Source organism: Lepus europaeus, chromosome 18 (genome assembly GCF_033115175.1).
Source record: "Lepus europaeus isolate LE1 chromosome 18, mLepTim1.pri, whole genome shotgun sequence".
Lineage (NCBI taxonomy): Eukaryota > Metazoa > Chordata > Mammalia > Lagomorpha > Leporidae > Lepus > Lepus europaeus.
Window position 1 is genome coordinate 59,533,949 of NC_084844.1, and position 24,211 is coordinate 59,558,159.

The 24,211-nt window shown below is 45.1% G+C and overlaps 1 protein-coding gene and 1 pseudogene across 3 annotated transcripts in view; one reads left to right on the forward strand and one right to left on the reverse strand.

Annotated features, from left to right (window-relative positions):
* Positions 1 to 24,211, reverse strand: part of SPECC1 (sperm antigen with calponin homology and coiled-coil domains 1) — a 192,425-nt gene that overhangs the window by 35,587 nt on the left and 132,627 nt on the right. The gene's annotated exons all lie outside the window — the stretch shown is intronic.
* On the forward strand, positions 617 to 9,576 carry LOC133776794 (Y-box-binding protein 1-like; annotated as a pseudogene).

Below are 24,211 nucleotides of genomic sequence, written 5' to 3' on the forward strand. Positions count from 1 at the left end.
ATGGACCGACTGTGTGAACGAAGTGCAGAAGTTAAAAAAAAAGTGAAAAAAAGATAAAAGCGAGGCTTCTGGGAAAAAGGCTGGGTCAGGAAACGCAATGCATTCACTCCTGCGGGAACCAGCTGGCCAGGCTCGTGGTGACCCAAGCATCCTCATGCTCACAATTTCTCAGGTTTTTCTTGATCGGTCTTTATTGTGGCAGCTGTGGAGTCAGACCCAATTTCTTATTTTTTGGGGAAATGTAACAATTGTAGACCATGAGGATGAAAGCCGCTGAATCCTCACCAAGGATCAGCACGCCTAAGTAGGGCCCAGGAAAGACCACACTGACTTTGTAGATGTGGTGAGGGAACAGGGTCTGGGCACAAGTCAGTGGCTGCACGTGCAGTCCCCACACCCTCCTCTGCACTCAGGACTTGCTCCTCGCCCTGGGCAGAGGTATATGCCCACCCAATTCTAGACCTCTGTTCCAATCTCCAGCTACCTGGCAAGCCTCCAGTAGCTTCACTCTGCACTGGACAGTACAGTTCTTGGCAACAGACTCATGGGAACCTGCACATGGGCTTCAAGAACCCTTTCTCTACATAGCTTCCTCGTTCCCGACGCCCTCCACCTCATGGCATGGGCTGTTGTAGCTGCCCTCTCTGATCTAATAGCTGCTTCCTCAGCCACTGAAACCGCTGAGCTCTGCCCCAGCTCCCGCTCCGCGCACTGTGACAAGGAAACCTCGCCCAGCTGCAGATCAAGGCATCACCTCATCAGTTTCCCTTCTCTTCAGAGGCTGTGTGGACAGAGCTTGGCAAGCTCCCAGCTACTCCAGTCTCCAGGAGTCATGCCGGATTGCAGCTTTGAAAACAAAATAAACATGGTTGCTATCCTAACCTATTAAATTTGGAGATGGTTTGGTACACAGCCATGGATAACCAGAACACCTTTCCTCCTTTGTCATCTGCTACAAAGGGGAGAATCATGGCTCTATTCCCCATGCAAATAACTGCGCTTTCATGGAATTCCTTTTCACTTCTGATCCTATTCACATTATTACTTGAATCATTTATTTCTCTACTTGAGATTTTATATGAGGGCTGGCACTGTGGTGCAGTGGGTTAAAGCCTTGGGTACCGGTTCTAGTCCCGGATGTTCCTCTTCTGATCCAGCTCTCTGCTGTGGCCTGGGATAGCAGTAGAAGATGGCCCAAGTCCTTGGGCCCCTGCACCCGTGTAGGAGACAGGGAAGAAGACCCTGGCTCCTGGCTTCGGATCAGCGCAGCTCCGGCCATTGTGGCCACCTGGGGAGTGAACCAGCAGATGGAAGATCTTTCTCTCTCTCTCTGCCTCTCCTCTGTGTAACTCTGACTTTCAAATAAATAAAATAAATCTTTAAAAAAAAAGAACTACAAGCCAAATTTGAAAAAAAAAAAAAGAAAGATTTTATATGGCTCATTATCTCTCTAACAAATCAACTATGACAGCTTCTGCTTATCTTTTAAGATTGAGAAAAATGTAGACCTACTGAGTTGAGTCAGTTAAATGTCATCAATATTCTGACACAACCATAGTTCCATTGTCTGTGTTTGTCTTTCTCTGGGTGAGAATGGTTTAAAAGGTTGAGGACTTACCTGCTAGAGTTCATCACAGATTTCTAAACTCACCTTCATTATTGTTTTTTCCTCAAAATATTCTTGGATATTCTTATTTATTATTCCAGGTGAATTTTAAACTATTTTATTAAGTTCAAGAATAAAGAAATTCTGTTGGGATTTTAATCAGAATTGCATTACACTTAGAGAATAATTTACTTCTTAAAACAATCCCTCACACTCCTTATCTCAGTTGAAGGAACTGAGGGTTTGAGACCTGGAGGAGTTATCCAGTCCGGGAAGCACTGTGTTTGTGAGGACTAAAGGGTTACAATGCACTGTGGAGAAGGAGTACTCTTCTGTGCAGAGAGCTGTCTACTGACAAGAGGACTGCTCTGTCTCTGGAGGTGGTGAGGCAGCACTGCACAGCCTCTTCCGGAGACAGACTCAGAGGGATATGTACATCCAAAGAGTGGCTGGGGCCTGTGATGGTTAATTCTAGGTGTCAACTTGACTGGATTAAGGAATATCTAGAGAATAGAAACAGCATTACTTCTGGGTGTCTGAGAGGGGGTTTCCACAGGAGTAGGCGTACCAAGTGGAGAAGGTCCATTCGGTCAGCTGGGAGTCCAGACAGAACAAAAAGATGGAGAAAAGGACGACCCTCTTTCTCTCCTGGAGCTGGAAATCTGGTGAGTGAACTTGCCCTCCTACGTTTTGCCATCGGATGACATGACCAGATGCTGGTGACTCTCGAACCAGCAGCCCAATAAATTTCTGTTGCTTAGAAATTACCCAGTCTGTGGTATTTTGTTACAGCAACATGAAACAGACTAACTTTCTTGCTTCCTCCTTTGCTTCCTCCTTTTTTCACTGAACCCTGGAGGGTCCCTCCCCACCTTCCATGTTTCCTCCCTGAGGTTCTCTGGCCTTGGTATTTTGACACTTGGTCTGGTTTCTCGGCAAGCACTAGGGCCCAGCTGCCTGGCAGCTCCTGACACACCTGGTAGGGTCATCACGCCTGGTAGGGTCTACAGCCAGGCTGGCACTCCCATCTCACTTTGGCCCTGTCAGCAGCTCCAGCAGGGCTGGCCTTGCATAGCCAACACTGGCGAAGGAAGATGGAATGCCATGGGTCCACGCAGGGGCTCTGGGTCTTCTACAGTACCTTATGAACGCGTCTTCTCTACATCTTGCAGCATGAGTCTCAAATGATTCTCTGCTATCTTAAATCCCACCTCCAGACCTAGGACCAGGCTCCTGGAGAAACCTGTTCTGCAATAGAGTTCTACCTTTCTTTTTTCTCTTCCTTTCTGTTGAGCTAATTGCCTCATTTTTATTCATTTTATCCTTTCTTCTTTGCTTTTTTTCTTTTTTTTAAAATTTATTTACTTGAGAGATAGAGTTACAGACAGTGAGAGGGAGAGACAGAGAGAAAGGTCTTCCGTCCATTGGTTCACTCCCCAATGGCTGCAAAGGTCAGAACTGCGCCAATCCAAAGCTTTTCCCTGGTCTCCCATGTGGGTGCAGGAGTCCAAGAACCTGGGCCATCTTCTATTCCTTTCCCAGGCCACAGCAGAGAGCTGGATTGGAAGAGGAGCAGCCAGGTCTAGAACCGGTGCCTATATGGGATGCTGGCGCCGCAGGCAGAGGATTAATCTACTGTGCCACAGCGCCAGCCCCTCTTTGGTTATATTTTCTAAGAAAATATCATGGCTTGCAGTTCTGCTGTTTCCATTCATCCTCAAATCATTTGTCAGCCACTTTCTAGATCAGTAATCTGCTAGCACTGAAAACTCGCAAGTCCTTCTAGCTGGCAGCTTACCTGTACAGACCAGCTCACTAAAGAAATGTAAAGAGAATCCTTCTTATAGATGCACTAATAGTTCAACACTCTAGGCTGGGAGGAGAGTCAAACCCATGGACTCTCACATCTGTGGTTAAACTGGCAAACATTTATTAAGTCCCTCTACGTGTTAGGGTGCTGAGGGATACACAAAGGATGGTCCCTGGCCCAGAGGATTCACCATATGCAGTAAGATGTATCTGAGTCTGGGATGCAGAGGACATGTGATGGGCCTGGACCTCAGAGAACAAGCAAATCACGAGCAGGATTTGCCATGTAGTTCTGGGGAGTCTAAGTTAGGAGGTAAAAGTCTGTTCTCTCTCTCCTTTCCTTTTTTCCTTTGCCTGAACTCATAACCAGACTGAACAAAGCCTTGGAAAACAAAAAGCAACCAGAACTGGGACCAGCTCCTCCTTCCATTGTCCTTAAAGCAGCTGCCTGACTGTGACTTCAGGAAAGTGACTCAACTTTTCTGGCTTTTAGTTTCCTCATCTCTCAAATGAAGTGACTGGATTATCTCAGTGGTTTTGAAACTATTAGTTATGGGACCTGTTCTTCCAACTCATGTTTCTGCATAAGTTTTCTATTTAAATTAGTGTTTGAACACCACAAGTCTCAATGATCTTCTCTTTTGCATCCTTCCATATGTATTCTGTTTTGCATTGTTCAATATAATAGCCATTACTTAGCTAAAATTAAATAAAGATTCAGTTTCGCAGTCACACTAGCCAGTGACACTAGCCATGTCCCAGCCAGAACTGTTTTACATGCTCAACAGTCGCATGTGGCCTGTGGCTATGAGACTGGATGGCTCAGATCTAGAACATTTCCATCACCAAAGATATTTTTGTGGGATAGCACTGTACTGCACCTACACAAACATATCTATTTTCCCTCTTTTTATGCAAATAGTACCATGCTCTGTACCAAGATGTGCACATGTAAGTCCCTTCACCACATGTGGAGAAATATTTATGGGTAGAGACTAAGAAACTGGATTCTGAGACTAGACATTAAGAGTTAAACCCTAGGCCGGTGCCACGGCTCAATAGGCTAATCCTCTGCCTGTAGCGCCGGCACACCGAGTTCTAGTCCCGGTTGGGGCGCCGGATTCTGTCCCGGTTGCCTCTCTTCCAGGCCAGCTCTCTGCTGTGGCCAGGGAGTGCAGTGGAGGATGGCCCAAGTGCTTGGGCCCTGCACCCCACGGGAGACCAGGATAAGCACCTGGCTCCTGCCTTCGGATCAGCGCGGTGCGCCAGCCGCAGTGCACCGGCCGTGGCGGCCATTGGAGGGTGAACCAACGGCAAAAGGAAGACCTTTCTCTCTGTCTCTCTCTATTATTGTCTAACTCTGCCTGTAAAAAAAAAAAAAAAAAAAAAAAGAGTTAAACCCTGGCTTGGTCACTTATGAGTGGTTTGATTCTAAGCAATTACTTCACTTTGTATCTTAGTTCCCATATCTTAAAAATGGACATGGAACACATATCTCACAGGATTTTAGTTAAGTTTGGTGCACAAACAATGTGCAAAGCACTTAGAATAATATGAATATTTGGGCTGGTGCTAGGCTATTACTAGGCTAATCCTCTGCCTTGCGGCGCCGGCATCCCACATGGGCGCCGGATTCTGTCCCAGTTGCCCCTCTTCCAGTCCAGCTCTCTGCTGTGGCCCGGAAGGGCAGTGGAGGATGGCCAAAGTGCTTGGGCCCTGCACCCGCATGGGAGACCAGGAGGAAGCACCTGGCTCCTGGCTTCAGATTGGCGCAGCGCCGGCCGTAGCGGCCATTTGGGGAGTGAATCAACAGAAGGAAGACCTTTCTCTCTGTCTCTCTCTCTATCTATAACTTTACCTATCAAATAAAAAAAAAATTTCCTACTTCACACAGGAGGAGTGAATTTTGATGGATTCTACCAAACTGCCCTCAGAGAGGTTCTACCTCCTCATGTTCCATCCCTCAAACAAGCATGAGAGACTGTTTCCCCACATCATGCAGTTAGGTGTCTCTGGTGATGGCTTACTTCACATAGCACTGAGTCCAGTGTTCATCCATGTTGTGGCAGGTGTCGTCCTGCCTTTTGCACCCATCTGCCCACCTTCACCTTCCCACACACTCTCTTAGCCCCGTCCCAGGTCAGGAGCTGCAATCTTCCCTGTGGGTGAGCTCACAGCAGAGGCACTAGAGACTTCAAGAACTACAGTTCCGGATGGGATGTGACGTGCTTTAAAAACTCTTACCTAAAGCCAACTGAATTAGACACATATTCCTAGCCTGTATGGAAAAACTAAGTCATAAGATAATCCATAGGGGCCAGTGTTGTGGCTTAGTGGATAAAGCCACCACCTGCAAAATTGGCATCCCATTTGGGTGATGGTTTGAGTCCCACTTCTGATCCAGCTCCCTGCTCATGGCCTGGGAAAAGCAGCAGAAGATGCCCCGAGTACTTGGGCCCCTGACACCCACACAGGAGACCCAGATGAAGCTCTTGGCTCCTGGCTCTGACCTGGCCCAGCCCTGGCTTTTGCAGCCATCTGGGAAGTGAGCCATCAGATTGAAGATACCTCTCTCTCTCTCTTTCTCTCTCGCTGTGTCTCTCTCCCTATCTCTCCGTAAGTATTTCAAATAAATAAATCAATTTTACAAAAGGTAATCCACAAAGTTTTACAGAACAACATGATTACACTGAGATGTTCTAGCACTCTAAATAGAATATGTTTACTAAAAGACTTTTTTTTGTTTGTTTTAAGGAAACAGCCCTTCTGTATTTTTGGGTGTACTTATTAAGAAAATAGTAAGTAATAACTAAAGAATGTATTCTAAGGAATTTTGTTCCAAGATCAAGTTTAATTTAAACTGAACAAATAACCCTCAATCCAGCATTATGGTCCCCCCCCCCCCCCGAATCAGAAAGACTGAATCCAGCCTCTGAAATCATAAGGTTCTTGTGGCCAGATTACTTCTTTTTTCCCAAATGAACATTTCATGAGTAAGAGAATGGAAAAAGTGCTCTGTGCAGATTCACTTAGAACTGTTATTATCTACACAGACTTTTACATGTGCCCCTGGGGGACAGAGAGGGAATGCGGCCAAGTATCAAGGCCTCCTTCTTAATGATGGCGGAATAGTGGCTTCTGGGATCTAATGGTGTCACACTGCAAACCTAGCTGCTGGCACACTTGCCAACGCAGGCCTTCAGCCCAGGACAAAGGACCCATGGGAGGACAGAGGACAAGGGCGCATTAAATCAACCTCAGCCCCTAGTAGGAGGAAGCATTCCTACAACATTTTATTTTGAAAATCCTGTTTTTACTTCCTGAAGCTGGCATGACATCTAACATTTCTTTACATACAAAAAAGAAAAAAAAACAAAACAAACCTTGAACACTGGCAATGTTTTTATGGAGATACTTCCTTTGACCACCCTGGAAACCCAGGAGACTAAGCCAACTCAGGGTAAGACCTTTTAACTGGAGCCCCATGCAGTCTCCAAAAGCCCACCTTATTTAATGCCCTTATATTTTCCTGCACTTTGTAGGAACTTGGCAGGTTAAAAGAGAGAATGTGGGGCCCTCAACCTGCAGTGTGACCAAGTTTCTGGTCTCCCCAGATGTACCTTGCAGATCCCAGTCACCTTCCCAGGGGGCTTGCCACTTTCTGAGCTCCCCTCAACAGCCCACCATGCCTCCACACCTACCTCCCCTGTCTGTGACCTTCTCACCTTTAATTCTTTAGCACAGCCTGTCCTGACTTACAGAACTCTACAGCCTTAAATCCTTGGTCACACACGCGCGCGCGTGCACACACATACACACACACACGCACACGCTAAAAGCTTGATCCCCAGGGTAACAAGCACTGGAACCTTAAGAGGTGGGGCCTAGCAGGAGGCAATTAGGTTATAGTGGTTACCACCTTCAAAAGAGATTAATGCCTTCCGTGTGGTAGTGGGTTAGTTCTCACAGACTAGATTCGTGCTTCAAGAGTGAGTTCTCAAGCTACCCTATGTGTCTGTCTTATTTTTTTTTCCCCAATTTATTTTTTTTAAAGCATAGACACACACACACACACAGAGGGGGAGGGAGGAAGAGAGAGAGAGAGAGAGAGAGAGAGAGAGAGAGATCTTCCATCTGCTGGTTCACTCCCCAAATGCCTGCTACAGCCAGGACTGGGCCAGGTTGAAGTCAAGAGCCTGGAACTCAATCCAGTCTCCCACATGGGTGGCAGGAACCTAAGTATCTGAGCCATCACCTGCTATGCTTCTAATGCACATCCCAGGGTGTGTATTAGAAGGAAGCTGGAATGAGACGCAGAGCCAGAACTTGAACCCAGGCGCTGTGGTATAGGATGCAGGTGTCCCCGGCAGTGTCGTAACCACTGAGCCAACCCTGTGTCTGGTCTCTTCCCCCATGCTGCTCACCATGTGATGCCCTCACCATGATCTGACACAGCGTGAAGCCCTCAGCAGATGCAGCCACCCAAGCCTGGACTTTACAGCCTCCAAAAACCTTAGCCAAAATTAACTTCCTTTCTTTATAAATTGGCCAGTCTCAGCCTCAGCTCTTTTGTTACAGCAATAGGAAACATCTTAAGACATATACCTCTGGGAAAAGGGTGGGGGAAAAAAGTCAGCTAAATATCCATATTATAAAACACTGACCTTTCCACACTGGCTAGAAACATGGCTCCAAGGCCAAGTTCAGAGTTATTTAGAGCAACGGTGGCAGAAGTGTCCCAGACTGGAGTTCTGAAGGTTGGAAAGGTCCCTCATATGAGCTCACCCACCCACCAGGAATCAGGGTGGGTGTGGGGAGTGTACAGAAAGGAGAAGACAGACAGATTGCCAAGGCAGAATGGATGATAACTGCCACAACACGGGTGACCCTTCAGGATGCTCTGCTAAGTGAAATGTGCCAGTCACAGAAGGAGGATTACCAGTAGAGTCTACATGCACGAGCTACCTGGAATAGGTAAGTTCACAGTCACAGAAAGTAGCATAGAGACCATCAGGGGCAAGGGGAAGGGGTGAATGGGGAGTTAATGTTTAATGGGTGGTTTCAGTTTGGGATGATAAAAAATTTTGGAAATAGAGTTGGTGGTTGCACAGCACTGTAAATGTACTTAATGCCACTGAGCGGTACCCTTTAAAAATGGTTGAAGTGGAGTTCAATCGGTAGTGGGAGGGGAGAGCAGACCCCAGAGAGCCCTGAGCAGACCACTTGGGAGGAGCCACAGCTGCCACAGCTGGCCCCAGTCACCATCACCATCACTGCAACCATGAGCAGCAATGCAGGGATCCGGCAGCCAAGTCAGCCCTCAGCACCGCTGAAACCAAGCCTGGCCCCATGGGCACAGCGAGTGGTGGCCTCTGTGGTCTCCCATTGGTGGCGCCTACGGCGGGGACAAGAAGATTATCACAACGAAGGTTTTGGGAACAGTAAAATGGTTCAGTGTAAGAAATGGATATGGTTTCATCAACAGGAATGACAGCAAGGAAGACTTGCCTGTACACAAGACTGCTATAAAGAAGACAACCCCAGGAGTTCCCTTGGCAGTGGAGGAGATAGACTGCTGAAGGAGGAAAGGGTCTGGAGGTAGTGACTGTTACTGGCCCTGGCGGAGCTCAAGTGCAAGGCGGTAAATACGCGGCAGACCGTAACCTCCGGCCATTGGGGTCCTCCACGCCATCACCAGAAGAACTAGCAGAACTGTGAGAATGAGGGATAGGAGAGAGCCCCTGAAGGCCTACCAGAGGCGAAGGTTCCCACCTTACCACAAGCCCAGACCCTGTGGGCGCCCACCAGTGTTCCCTTCATCCTGTGCAAGGGAAGGGACGGAAGGGGCTGACAACCAGGGTGCAGGAGAACAAGGTGGACCAGTGAGACAGATTATATCCTGGGGTTACAGACCACGATTCTGCAGAGGTCCTCCTCACCAAAGACAGCCTGGAGAGGATGGCAAGGAGGAAGATAAGGAAAATCAAGGAGATAAGACTCAAGGTCAGCAGCCACCTCAATGTCGGTACCGTCACAACTCCGATCACTGGCGCGGACACCCAGATAACGCTAAACCACAGGTGGCAAAGAGACGAAAAGCAGCCGATCCGTCAGCTGAGAATTCGTCTGCTCCCGAGGCTGAGCAGGGCAGGGCTGAGTAAATGCCAGCTCTGGCTTTGGACTGTCCCCTGGTAACAGTGACCTGTGGACTTGGCCCATGCACGGAGCCCTTCCTCTATGCACCCTGGAAAAAGCCCCTAGTGAGAGCAACCTCTGTCTCCAGCTGTGATTTCTGACTCCAGTGGGGCCAGTGGAACAAGTTCTCAATAATGCAACTGGCTCCATAGCTCTACATTAGAAACATCTATGAAGGCCATTGCTGTGGCCTAGTGGGTAAAGCCGCCACCTCTAGTGCCAGCATCCCATAAGGGTGCTGGGTTTGAGTCCTGACTGCTCCATTACTGATCCAGCTCTCTGCTGTGGCCTAGGAAAGCAGGAGAAGATGGCCCAAGTCCTTGGGCCTCTGCATCCACACAGGAAACCTGGAAGAAGCTCCTGGCTTCTGACTCCTGGCTCTGGATTGGCACAACTCTGGCCGTTGCGGCCAACTGGGGAGTGAACCAGCAGATGGAAGACCTCTCTCTCTCTGCCTTTCCTTCTCTTTCTGTGTAACTCTTTCAAATAAATAAATAAATAAATAAATAAATAAAATAAACAAAACATCTCTTTGGCTGGAAAAGATACTTATTCTGCTTAAAGTCAACAAGATCTAATCTTATATTTAAATTTCATAATTACCTCACCATGCCCCTGGGGTTCTCAGGTAAAACTGCCCATATTTTTCCACCTTTTCAACCACATACCTTACCATGTATGTGCTGTCAGGTGACTGAAAATCAGGAAAAAGGAAACAGGCTTAAGAGAAGTATACTGAAAACACAAAATAAGACAGCAGGAGTAAAAGAAAATGGATACTTAGGCCGCAAGAAAACAGAAATGGGCTAAATTTCCCTCTTAGAGGAATTTTCAGATTACTTGTAAAGTTAAACTATATAGGAAGACACTTCAAAAAATTAGCGGAGGGGCTGCCATTGTGGCATAGCAGTGTGGTCGGAAAAGTTGCCGTCTGTGACATGGGCATCCATTATGGGATCTGGTTCAATTCCTGGTTGCTTCTCTTCTGATCCAGCTCCCTGTTAATGGCCTGGGAAAGCAGAGGAAGATGGCCCAAGTGCTTGGGCCCCTGTACCCATGTAAGAGGCCCAGAAAAGCTCCTGGCTCCTGACTCTTTTCAGCCATCTGGGGTGAACCAGTGGATAGAAGACCTTTCTTTCTCTGTCTCTCTGTCTGTCTCTTTCTGTGACTCTGTCTTTCAAATAAATAAATAAATCTTGTAAAAAAAAAGTTAGTGGAAAATGGACTTTAAAATATTTTTGGGTGAAAATTATGTTTGAAAAATCCACGCTTGGTTTTTCATAATTCATATTTTCCATGAACTTTTGGAAGGCTCCCATAAAGTACAAAGACACCATGCACATGATAGCTCAACATAAATGTAACATGTCAGTAATCAACAGTAATATTGGTATCATAAAACATAAACTTCTAGATCAAAAAGGATTAACTGAAATAAAGCGAGAAACATATCAAGATACAAGAAGTAGGAACCCTTGAGTAAAGTTGAAAACATCTAAAGCAAAAACTTTAAGAAATAAGAAATTGGGGCTGGTGTTGCGGTGTAGAAGTTAAAGCCACCATCTACAATGCCAGCATCCCATATAGGTGCTGGTTTGAGTCCTGGCTGCTCCACTTCTGATCCAGCTTCTTGCTAATGTGCCTGGGAAATCAGCAGAAGATGGCTCAAGTGCTTGAACCCTTACACCCACGTGGGAGATCCTGATGAAGCTCTTGGCTCTTGGATTCAGCCTGGCCCAGCCCCTGTGGTTGAGGCCATTTGGGGAGTGATTCAGCAGATGGACAATCTCTCTCTGTTTCTCTGTAACTTTGCCTTTCAAAGAAATAAAAATAAATCTCTAAAAAAAAAAAAAATCAGAAACCCCCCCAAAAAAATCACATGCAGAGTAAGAGACCTCAACACATGTCTCTCAGATCTCAGCAGAGCACCTGGCCACAAAGGGAAGGAGGACATACCCCACCCAGAACAAGGCTTAGGGACCACGCAGGGTGCCTTTAGGCCATACACTTGAGTACAGGTGGGGGAGGGGGTGCGTCAATCTGTGTGACAGGTCCCTTCAGAGGACTTCGATCAGAAGAAAAGCAGGCGCCAGCACTGTGCAACAGCGGGTGAAGCTGCTGCCTGTAACAGCAGCATCACATGAGTGCTGGTTGGAATCTAGGCTGCTCCACTTCTGATTCAGCTCTTTGCTAATGCACCTACGAGGGCAGCAGAGGATGATCCCAGTTCTTGGGCCCCTGCCGCCCATGTGGGAGACCTGGATGGAGTTTCAGACTCTTGACTTCGGCTAGGCCCATTTCAGCCATTTGGGAGTGAATTACCAGATGGAAGACAGCTCCCTCTCCCTCTCTCTGTAACTCTGCCTTTCAAATAAATATATTAATCTTTTACAAAGGAAGAAGAAGAAAAGAATATTCAGTTCCCTGTACCCTACTTGTGAAACATTTTCAATTTTAGAGAACACAAAAATTGTCCAGAATTTTTTTAAAGAGATTTACTTATTTATTTGAAAGGCAGGTGAAAGAGAGAGAGAGAGAGAGAGAGAGAGAGAGAGAGAGAGAGAGAGATGGAGAAAGATCTTCCATCTACTGGTTCACTTTATAATAGCTCCAACAGCTAGGGCTGGGTCAGGCTGAAGCCAGGAGCCAGGAGCTTCATCTGGGTCTCCTGCATGGGTGCAGGAGTCCAAGTACATGGCCATATTCTGCTGCTTTCCCAGGCATTAGCAGGGAGCTAGATTGGAAGTAGAGCAGCTGGGACTTGAACTGGTGCCTATATGGGATGCTGGCATTACAGGTGGCAGCTTAACCCACTGTGCTACAACATTAGCCCCTGTCTGGGGTTCTTAAATGGGAGGTTTCCCAACTTCTACCCAACAAAATTTTAAAGAACTTTGGTTTTCCAGTTGTCAGCCAGGAGTGTCAGAGTCATGTCAGCAGAGTATTAAACATTCTCTGGTTAAGAATTAATTCTGTCATCAATCCTACTAGAGAAGATGGTAAAATATCTACTGCATTAAAACAATTTTTTAATTTTTATTTTGAAAGGTAGAGAGATAGAGATGAGGGAGAGACTGTTCATCTGTTGATTAATTCTCCAAATGCCCACAACAAAGGCAGGGCTGGGCTGGGCCAAAGCCAGAAGCCCAGAGTTCAACCCGGGTCTCCCTTATGGGTGGCAGGGATTCAGGTAGTTGAACCATCATCGGCTGCCTTTTAGGGTGCACATTAGTAGGGAGCTGGTTTAGAAGCAGACTAGCCAGGAGTAAACCAGGTACTGTGACACAGGCTGTGAGTGTCCAAAGTGGTGATTTAACCATGTGCCACAAGCCTGGCCACCCCCTTCTTGCATTCTTGACTGTGTATATATGATACAGACTATGGTGCTAACTAAAACCATTATCAAAAAGAAATGGGCATTATTAACACAAAACTTCATATATACGTAAACCAAGCAACAAGCTAAATGTTCCCTTATTACTAACAGACTATTTTTAAAAAGCTTTGTATTAAAGAGCAACCATCATCAAGTGGAGATTTTCTCCTGGGAATAACATGCCTTGACCAAATTGGCAATTTGTCCCCAGAAATACAAGAATGTCTCCCCACTGGGGACTACATTTATTTTGTTAATTACATAAACGGACTTAAAGAAGGGGTGGGCAACATTTTTTCTCCCACAGGTCATGTAGATATTTATAACACCATTCGCAGGCCACATAAAATTGTCAACTTAAAAATTAGCCTGCTACAGATTTGTTGAATTTTCAGTCCTGCCTTGGCAGGGCCATGCCAAATGATTTTGCAGGCCTTATTCAGCTCACGGGCTTACCCCACCCCTGGTTTAAAGAGAAGAAACCACAGGGATAGCATAGTAAACATCAAGAGGAATTTGATATAGCCCTTATATATGTTTGGACTAAGAAACTTCTCTGGGCCAGCGCTGTGGCATAGTAGGCTGTGGTGCTAGCATCCCAGATGGGTACTGGTTCTAGTCCTGGCTGCTCCTCTTCTGATCCAGCTCTCTGCTATGGCTTGGGAAAGCAGTAGAAGATGGGCCCCTGCACCCATGTGGGAAACCTGGAAGAAGCTCCTGGTTCCTGGCTTCAGATGGGCTCAGCTCTGGCCGTTGTGGTCACTGGGGAGTGAACCAGTGGATTGAAGACCTTTTTCTCTGTCTATCCCTCTTTTTGTCTGTAACTCTGCCTCTCAAATAAATAAATAATAATAAAAAAACTTCTCAATAAACTCAAAACAGAAGAAAGCTTCCTTCAGTTGATACCGCATTTGTCAGAAAACAATACAAAAATCATACTTAAAAGTGACTGTTACTATTAACAGAAAACAAGAATATACCATCAATATTATTGTTCAGTGTTTTTCTGGACTGAAATGCAATAAACCAAAAAAGTACAAGAGGTATGAATATTGGAATAAAGAAACAAAATCATCATTATTTATAATAGGTTACCTAGAAAATACAAGAAAATCCAACAAGTATAATGAAACAACAAAATTATGTCAAGATATAGAAAGATCACCATACTAGTAACAATGACAGCTGCCATGGGGCCCTTGCTGTGGGAAGCAAGCACACTCTTAGGATACCTAATGGTCCCTTTCTCACCTTTTTGCAGAGTGGCAATCTGTGGCTGAGGGCTAGACTCACAGATCAGTGGAAGAGAACAGAAAGTCCAGATAGATCTAAGTCTATCAAGTAGATAAAGAAAGACTGCTAAAGAAATGATGCCAAAACAAACAGCCATCTATTCATCGGGGAAAAGAAAGATAAAAACCCTACTTAACAAACACAAGTACATTTCAAAAGGAAAAACAATGTGTACGTGTACACTTTTACAACTAGAAGACAATGGAACAATGCTTACAAAATCATGAAGGCAGGGGCAGGCTTTTGACACAGCAGTTAAGGTATCATTCGGGACACCTGCATTCTACACTGGAGTGCCTGGTTCAAGTCCTGGCTACTCCACTTCCAATCCAACTTCCTGCTAATGTACTTGGGAGGCAGCAGGTGATGGCTGAAGTACTCGGGTCCCTGCCACCCATGTGGGAGACCCAGATGGAATTCCTGACTTCTGGCTTTGACCTGGCACAGCCCTGACTATTGCAGGCATTTGGTGAATGAATCAGTGGATGGAAGATCTCTCTTTAACTGTCACTTTGTCTCTCTGCCTTTCAAACAAATGAAAATCAGTAAATTTTAAAATCTACTAAAAATTTATAAAAGTAAGTTTTGACCTAAAATTTCATATCCAATGATACCACCCTGTATCGAGGTCCAATAAAAATACAAGGTCAAAACAAAACAAAACAAAAAGACAAAAATAAAAATAAAAAAACACAAAATAAAATATAACTTTAAAAAGCCATAAAATTTTACTTTCCATGGACTCATTCTTAGGAAGAATCTGGAAGAGAAGAAACAAAGGGGAAGAAGAGGACGTGAACTACAGAAGAGCAAAAACAGAGTGGCAAAGAGCCACCAGTGACGGCAGCAAGTGGAGGGCAGCAGGGGCTGAGCAGCCAGAGGCTCCGGGGGAGGCTTCCCAACCTGGAAACTGGCAGAATTCCTGACTTGTACGAGGATGACAAGGATGACGTATGGAAATGCTTCACAAAGAATCTGAGGCTGAACTAGCGATCGTTACACACAAATCTAAGGGAACAAAATCAGAACACTTTTAAGTGTAGGGGGAACAGAAGGTTGTGCAAAAAAAGAAAAAGGAATAAATTGCTAAAGAGCCTGACCCCACAGTGGAAACCAGCTCTACAGAGAAGCTGTTTCGCTCACGAGGATCTTCACAGACCTTATTAGGGACATGTGTAACTTCGAGAAAAATAAAATCTTGGGGCAGATATTTGGCCTAGCAGTTAAGATACTGGTTGGCACACCAGCATCCCATATTGGAATGCCTGGCTTCAATTCCCGGCTTCATTCCTGATTCCAGCATTCTGATGATGCAGACCCTAGGAGGCAGCAGGGAGTAGGTTCAAGTCCTTGAATCCTTACCATCCTTGCTGGAGTCTTGAACTAAGTTCTGGGCTCTTGGCTTTGGTCTGGCTCAGCCTTGCCTGTTGCAGGCACTTGAGGAGTGAGCCAGGAGATGAGACCTCTCCCCCTATGCCCCACGCCCCCACTTCTCTGTCACTCTGCCTTTCAAATAAATACTTTTTTTTTTTTTTTTTGACAGGCAGAGTGGACAGTGAGAGAGAGAGAGAGAGAAAGGTCTTCCTTTGCCGTTGCTTCACCCTCCAATGGCCGCTGCGGCTGGCGCACTGTGGCTGGCACACCGCGCTGATCCGAAGCCAGGAGCCAGGTGCTTTTCCTGGTCTCCCATGCAGGTGCAGGGCCCAAGCACTTGGGCCATCCTCCACTGCCTTCCCGGGCCACAGCAGAGAGCTGGTCTGGAAGAGGGGCAACCGGGACAGAATCCAGCGCCCCGACTGGGACTAGAACCTGGTGTGCTGGCGCCGCAAGGCGGAGGATTAGCCTAGTGAGCCACGGCGCTGGCCATAAATACTTTTTTTTAAAAATTAAAGTGTAACACTTCCATTCACAAAGGAAATTCACCTGTACAAAATCTTTTTTTTTTTGCAAAAATTGGCACTATTTATAAATATTTAGCTCGAGCAGGAAAAGGTATGGTGAGTGATACTCATCATTATGGTACTTTTTATTGAAGTAAAATTCATATACCGCCAGATTAATAATTTTATTTATTTTGAAAATTTTTAAATTTGCTTATTTATTTGACAGGTAGAGAGACAGAGACAGCCAGCCAGAGCTCCCATCCACGGCTTCACTCCCTAAATATCTGTGCTGCTGGTACTGGGCTAGGCTGAAGGTGGCAACTGGGGATTCAATGCGGGTCTCCCATGTGGGTGGCAGGGACCCAACTACGTGAGTCATCACCTACTGCCTTCTAGGGTGCACATTAGCAGGAAGCTGGAATTGGGAGTGGAGCCAAGTCTCAAACTCAGCCAACTCTCAAACTTAGGATGTAGGTGTCCTAAAGTGATATCTTAACCGCTAGGCCAAATGCCTGCCCCAACCATTTTAAATCAGTTTAAAGTATATAATTCACTGGCTTTTACTACACTCACAATGTTGTACAACAACGACCACTAACCAGTTCCAGAGCAATTTCATCAACCCAATAGGAGTCCAATACCCACTAAGCAACCACTCTACACCCTATTCTCCTCTCCCCTCAGACATAATGTCCTGTCTGTTTTATGGATTTGCCTAGCCTGGGCATTTAAGCGGAATCGTACAGTATGTGGCCTTTGCATCTGGCTTCTTTCACTCAGTGTAAAATCTTCAAGGGACATTCATGCTGTAGTACATGGCAGTACTTAACACTCCTTTTTATGGTTAAATATAAAGCCCGAGTTCAATGATATCACTAGGAAGACTCACTGGACTTGGCATATAGTCATAGACATGGCTATTCACATTATTGCTACTCACAGATTTATTATAGCAAAAGGACCCAAAGCAGAATTCTCAAAGGGAAAAGGCACATGAGATGAAGTCCACAGGAAACAGGCACAAACTTCCAAGAGTCCTCTCTAGCAGAGTCACAGGACATGGTTAATTCCCCCAGCACTGAGAAGTGACAATGTGCGTGGGGTGTTGCTACCTAGTGAGGCTCAGTGTCCAGGACTTTTGCTAGGCCCTTTCTCTCATAGCACACAGCCCACTTCAAACTCCCAGAGGGAAAGCAGGTGCTTAGCAAAAAGCACAGTGTTTGCATACACAGTTTCGGCACAGTGAGCCACACTGTGGAAACCCTCCCAAAATGCTGTTCCCAGACACCAGCTAGGGTCCGGACTTGCAAGCCACCTTTCTAAGGGCAGCCAGCCCAGCCTGCTACTTTCACTCTTTGCTTCAAGGTGGCAAAAACATGGTTGCCAACAGCTTCCAGCTTTTACTCAGCACTCAATTACAGAGTAATCGTTCTCTCAATTTTCTTCCCGAAATTCCTGGGGAAGAGGCTCACTGTCCTGGCTGCTTCTTTGATATTTATGTAGACAAATGTGGAAGAATACGTCCCATGCCCTCCCCACGGCCATCTGCTAAGTAAACAATCTGACAGGCCTCTTAATGCCTTTTGATTTGATAGGTTTGTTCAAAAAGTCATTTTTTTATTCCTGGAGGCTTCACATGTTTAAGCGAGCACATGCACAGCTCTGAGTGGGAGAGGGTACTCCAAACCCTGCTGGCTCATGAGAATGGGTCACCAGGAGAGGGCTGTGTGTTCACCACTGTTTGGGAAACGGTCTTTCGTCTTTATTTTCCAAGCAAATTCTACGGTGGCCTGTGCCAGTTAAAATGTCTTCACAGGTCACTGTGTGGAAAACTGCAGCTGCAGAAGACAGAGTGGATAAAAAAGGGCCTCAGCGGAGCACAGGCCGGTAATGACATTCATTCTCTACTGGGGATCTGTCTTTATAAAGAAGTCAGGAAATGAACCACTCTGATGGCAACAAATAAATCCCTTCTTTGAATCGTGCATGCAGGTCTCAAGAGGCCTGTCTCAAAAAGGAAAACAACACACAGAGCCCCAAGAGGCCTGATGCTTCATAGGCTGCTTGCTACTGGCTTAGCGTATTTTAGTGCTAGTCTGTGGGAACTCAGAGACAGAAAAACAGAAGATGCCTGCAATGTGGGTGTTCTTTCCAGATTCAACACAAGATTCCGCTTTGACAATACAAAGGCTGATTTTTTTTTTTTTTCCCTCCAGGAAGAGAAGATACAGTTTCTGTTAACAGGTTAAAAACTGGTTCAGACATCTAGTTGTTCCTTAAATGATCATATAGGCATCCCTTACTGTCTGAATTCTTGCAACACAAATTCAGAAAATGAACAGATTCATATTACTTTTCTGGTAAATCTTTTGCCATTCTAAATTCTTCCAAATTACTGTCTAAATTGGAAGAGGCAAATGGTTTCAAATAACTGGAGATACTTTTATATATCTTCATTTAAGGAAGGGGTCAGCAAATCCTATCTATAAAGGGTAAGACTGTAAATCATTCCAGTGTGGTAGGTCATCTAAGCCAACAGGTCTCTGCCCTGCAGCTACAACACAAAAACACCTACAGACACCATGCAAAAGAATGAGTGGGGCTGTGTTCTCATAAAAAACTATTTACAAAAATACGCAGTCAGCCAGGTGTGAGCTGGCCCTTCACCTGAGTCAAGACTCTAAGCTAGTTTAACAGCATCAGACATTACCCACATTACCACTATTTCAAATGGCACAAGCTCTGATAATGTGAAAGTTTGACTTTTACTATCTTTATAAAATGAGAAGGGACCATGGCCAAATGAGAAAATTCTGTAATAGTGTGTACCATTCAGAGTAAAGACATTTTAAGTATAATCACTTGGAAAAATGTCATTTTTCTAGAAAAAAAAGTTTTAGCAGTCTTTTATGTTTATGAAATCCATGCATAGTAAGAGCCTTCAAAAAGTTCTTGAAATGTATATTATGAAAACACCGCGAATGAATTTCAAAATTGTTTGCACAAAAATTTATTTTTAAATTCCAGTTTTCCATGAACTCTTTGAGGTAGGTCTTGTATCTTGATTTTAAAAGACACAAGATAAAAAAGCAATAACCAACTTGTTAACTGTCACATGGCTTTGAAATGGGATAGCAGAGATCTGAATGGAATCCCACAGGGTAGACTCCAGAGCTGCTTCTTCACGCAGACTCCAGGGAAGCATACTGTACTCTCTGAACATACTCTGCTCTTCTACTTTAAATTTGTTCTCATAAAGAACTTGGTTTAATTATTGACTGTAATACATCTTTATGGCCTGCTACATCAGACTTTCCATCCCCAAATTATGTTGTCATAATTTTCAATACAAAAAAATATATCCTGCTTATGAATCATAATAATAAAATGAATTCTTGTGAATCTCACCTCCCAAAAACTGGATTGCCAGTGCCTTGCATCTGTTTTACTTTACTGTTTTATTTCAATCATTCTGTAATATACAGAGTAATACATATATTTGCTTTTTTTTTTTTTTTTTTTTTTTGACAGGCAGAGTGGACAGTGAGAGAGAGACAGAGAGAAAGCTCTTCCTTTTGCCGTTGGTTCACCCTCCAATGGCTGCCACGGTAGCGCGCTGCGGCCGGCGCACCGCGCTGTTCCGATGGCAGGAGCCAGGTGCTTCTCCTGGTCTCCCATGGGGTGCAGGGCCCAAGGACTTGGGCCATCCTCCACTGCACTCCCTGGCCACAGCAGAGAGCTGGCCTGGAAGAGGGGCAACCGGGACAGGATCGGTGCCCCGACCGGGACTAGAACCCGGTGTGCCGGCGCCGCAAGGCGGAGGATTAGCCTGTTGAGCCACGGCGCTGGCCCATATATTTGCTTTTTAAAGTTATAGTTTGATAAGATTTTTAACTTTAATAGCAGTTCCTATCCCTATCTCTCTCTCATCTGCCAACTCCCTGATCCCTTAAGCCCTTTTAACTGCATTTATTCAATAAATTTTTAGAATATTCACAAGGTTGTGTAACCACAACCATGGTACTTCCAAAGCATTTTCATCATCTCCCAAAGAAGCCCTGCCCCAATTAGCAGTCCCTCTTCATCCTGCTCTCCCTTACCCCTGGCAGCCATAACCTGATCTCTGTCTCTATGGGTTCACCTATTCTAATTATTTCATATAAATGGAATCATACAATATGTGGTCTTTTGCATCTGTTTTTTTAAAATAAAGATTTATTTATTTATTTATTTATTTGAAAGGCTGAGAGAGAGAGAGAGAAGTAGAGACACAGTTCTTCCATCCACTGGTTCACTCCCCAGATAGCTGCAACAGCTAAGGCTGAGCCAGAATGAAGCCAGGAGCCAGACACTACGTCCAGGTCTCCCATGTAGGTGGCAGGGGCCCAAGCTGGGCCATCTGCTGCTGCTTTCTTAGACACATTAGCAGGGAGCTGGATGGGAAGCAGAGCAGCCAAGATGTGAACTGGTGCTCCGTTGTGGAATGTTGGCGCTTCAGCGGTGGCTTAACTTGCTGTATCACACATCGGCTCCTAAAAAGATAGCTTTTAAAAGTATTTTTTTTTCTGTTAAAATATTATGGGTTGGTTGTAGAAAATGCAAAAAACAAAGGAAAGAATGAAGAAACTTTAAATATTCACCCAGAGATAACCACTATTAACATCTGTATAAATTTCTTTTACAAACTTGAAATCATACTATATAGACTCTTAGAATCTGCTTTTTTGACGTAACATACTATGAACATTTTTTTCTGTGCCTTTAAGTAGATTTGCCCAGATACTATTTTTAAGGGCTTTATAATATTACTATATCATAATTTATTCAATTGATTTTTCTATTGTTAGTAATGTATGACATTTCCAGTTCCTTTAAACAATTATAAATAAAACTATAATGAACTTGCTTTACTGGAATCCGTGACTATTTTGTTGGCATAAATGCCTTGAAATAAAATTGCCGTGTTAAGGGGCCTTATTCTCTTTTAGTATTCCTGACGCACACTGCTGAACGCCCTTCCCCAAGGGTGGCAGTCATCTGCATTCCCATCGGTGGAGGAGTAGGATTCTCATTGTGACCTTTTCATCATTGAAAACAGCATCCTAACATGGTTAGCAAAGAAATGGTATTTCATTCTTCCATTTGTACAGGTTTTTTTTTTTTAAATGACCAGTGAGACTGAGCAATTTTAACATTCAGTTTAAAAATCAAGTTTAATATTTTTAGCTCTTTATAACTATTTATATGCCTATTAAAGATTACGAAACATTTTAACTTACATGGAGTTCACTCCCTTGAGCTCAAGGATCTAAAGTTATAGGTCCTTGTCAGAGCCTGTGCTGTAGAGAAGACACTAAAAACTCTGGGAAGGTAGGATCACCCTTTTAATTCCCTAGAAGATGTGACCATCGGCAGTACCAACATGGAGTCACTGATGTCAAACCCAAACAAAATGGAGCTGGGAGGCCACAAAAGAAGGGCCTTCATGCGTGAAAGCCTGTAACAAGAACTATTTCAAGGGCTCTCAAGTTGCAAAACTTCCAGACAGCTCACTTACACAAGGACACTTGCTAACAATGGCTGTCTCCTCCAATGAGTTAATGCCAGGTCCCACAACAAGCCTCTGTGACCAATGGTACTTGTTTTAAAGCAGCTTATGCAGACTTCTCCCATTTTTCTTTCAAAGCCTTCTTCACATGCACCTATGGTGTGCCATAGCACACATATCCTGGATTGTGATCCCCAAATAAACTCTTTGTTTTGAGAGCTAGTCTCTGTTGCTCAATTTAACTGGACAGAGATAAATGAGAACTACAGTGGAATGCGGGTGCTAAGGGGCACACAACTTCAGGCATAACTTTTCTAGCTGGGATGTGGTAAAAAGCCAAGTCATCATGCCTCGAGTCCATTTGCGCTGGAGATAATAGACCCAGGATACAAACAGGCAATTTTCTCCCATCTCATTTTGATCCACAGCACCCCACCCACCTGTTCCCCTACACATACCTGCCTTCCTTCTGTCCCTCCAACATATCAAGCTGTTTTCTACCCCGAGTCCTCTGAGCTAACTGTTCCCTTAGCCCGAGATTCCTTCCACTGCATCTCCAGTGGGCAGGTTCCTCCCCTCATCCTGGTCCTGGTGCACAGGTCACCTCCTTGGAGAGGCCTTCCCGACCTGGAGCTCCAGGCACTACTGCACCATCCTCATTCTCTGCACAGCCCCAGGTCTATTCCGTCTCCCCTTCTCTTTTCTTTCTTTGCCGTCTGTCCCAGTTCTCTTGGAGGCTATAGAGTATTCATGGAGTGCATATTTGAATAAACTTAGCTTGGTGGCACCTGTCCCCACTCTGCACTAGCCTGATGAGCCCACCCAGCTAGGTTGAAAGCAGCAACTTGCTCTTCCTGCAGCCTCAACCTGGCTCCCGTGAGTGCTCTGAGTCTTATCCCTCCGGCTTTGGTGCCTATGAAATAACTTTAGAAGCCCCTCCAACTTTGACTCACTCTAGGTTAAATTCAAACAATGAAACGTGGACCAGCAATGTGTGGTGGTGTGCTTTGAGAAGGAATGATCTGTTGACAATGTGGTTTTCTTACTAACTTAACTTTACTTAAATTATCTCACTAAAAAATAGGATGAGGAAGAGAAGCTTCGAGGCACTTACAGAGCAATGTCCACAAAAGCACCGTGAGGAAAAATATGAGTCAGGAGGGCAAAGGTCTTACTTGAGTTTACGTCTGTGACGCCCTGTGTCACCCAGCCTATGCCACAGCTGTTTTGTTCAAAATTTCCTGAGAAATATTAACTTGTTTGTTTTATTTGTTTACTGACTTATTTTTAAGAATTTGATTATTCTAAAGATTTATTTATTTGATTGAAAGACAGAGTTACAGAGAGAGAGAGAGAGAAAGAGAGGTCTTCCATACACTGGTTTACTCCCCAAATGGCTGCAAGAGCCAGGGCAGGGTCAGACTGAAGCCAGGAGTGGGGAAGCTTCTTTCGGGTCTCTCGTGTGGGTGCAGAGGCACAAGGACTTGGACCATCATCCGCTGCTTTCCCAGGCACATTAACAGGGAGCTGGAATGGAATTGGAGCTGCCGGGACTCTAACTGGCAACCAAACGGGATGTCAGCACTGCAGGCCAGGGCTTTAACCTGCTGGTTAAAGCACCAGCTCCAGAATTTGATTATTTTTAAAAATATGTATGTATTTACTTTTTTTTTTTTTTGGCAGGCAGAGTTAGACAGTGAGAGAGAGAGAGAGACAGAAAGGCCTTCCTTTTTTCCGTTGGTTCACTCCCCAAATGGCTGCTACGGCCGGTGCACTGCACTGATCCAAAGCCAGGAGCCAGGTACTTCTTCCTGGTCTCCCATGCGGGTGCAGGGCCTAAGCACTTGGGCCATCCTCCACTGCACTCCCGGGCCACAGCAGAGAGCTGGACTGGAAGAGGAGCAACCGGGACAGAATCCGGCGCTCCGACCAAGACTAGAACCCGTTGTGCTGGCACCACAGGTGGAGGATTAGCCCAGTAAGCCGCGGCGCCAGCCTGTATTTACTTTTGAGATAGAGAGTTCTCATCAGCTGTTTTCACTTCCCAAATGCCCAAAAGGCTGGGGCTGGTCCAGGCAAAACTGAGAGCTGGGAATTCCATCCAGGTCTACCATGTGGGTGGCAGGGGCCCAAGTTCTTAAGCCATCACTTTGCTGCCTCCCACGGTGTGCATTAACAGGGAGCTGGAATCAGGAGTAGAGCCAGGGTTGAAATCTAAGCATTCTGATATGGAACGCAGGTATTTTAACTACTAGACCAAATGCCCACTCAAAGTTTTGTTTTAATCTCTCATGGACGAAACCTTTACCTATGAAAGATATTATATATAAAAAAAAGCTTGTGAAATAGGTTTATTATGAGAAATAGCATGTATTAATATACACAATATATTATGAACAAATGAATATTCACTTAAGTGGTAAATGCGCTCAAGAGCCTCAAGATAATGTGTCATAAGTGGGGGGGGGGCAGTTTTTTTGTGCTTTTTTTTTTTTGTCAAA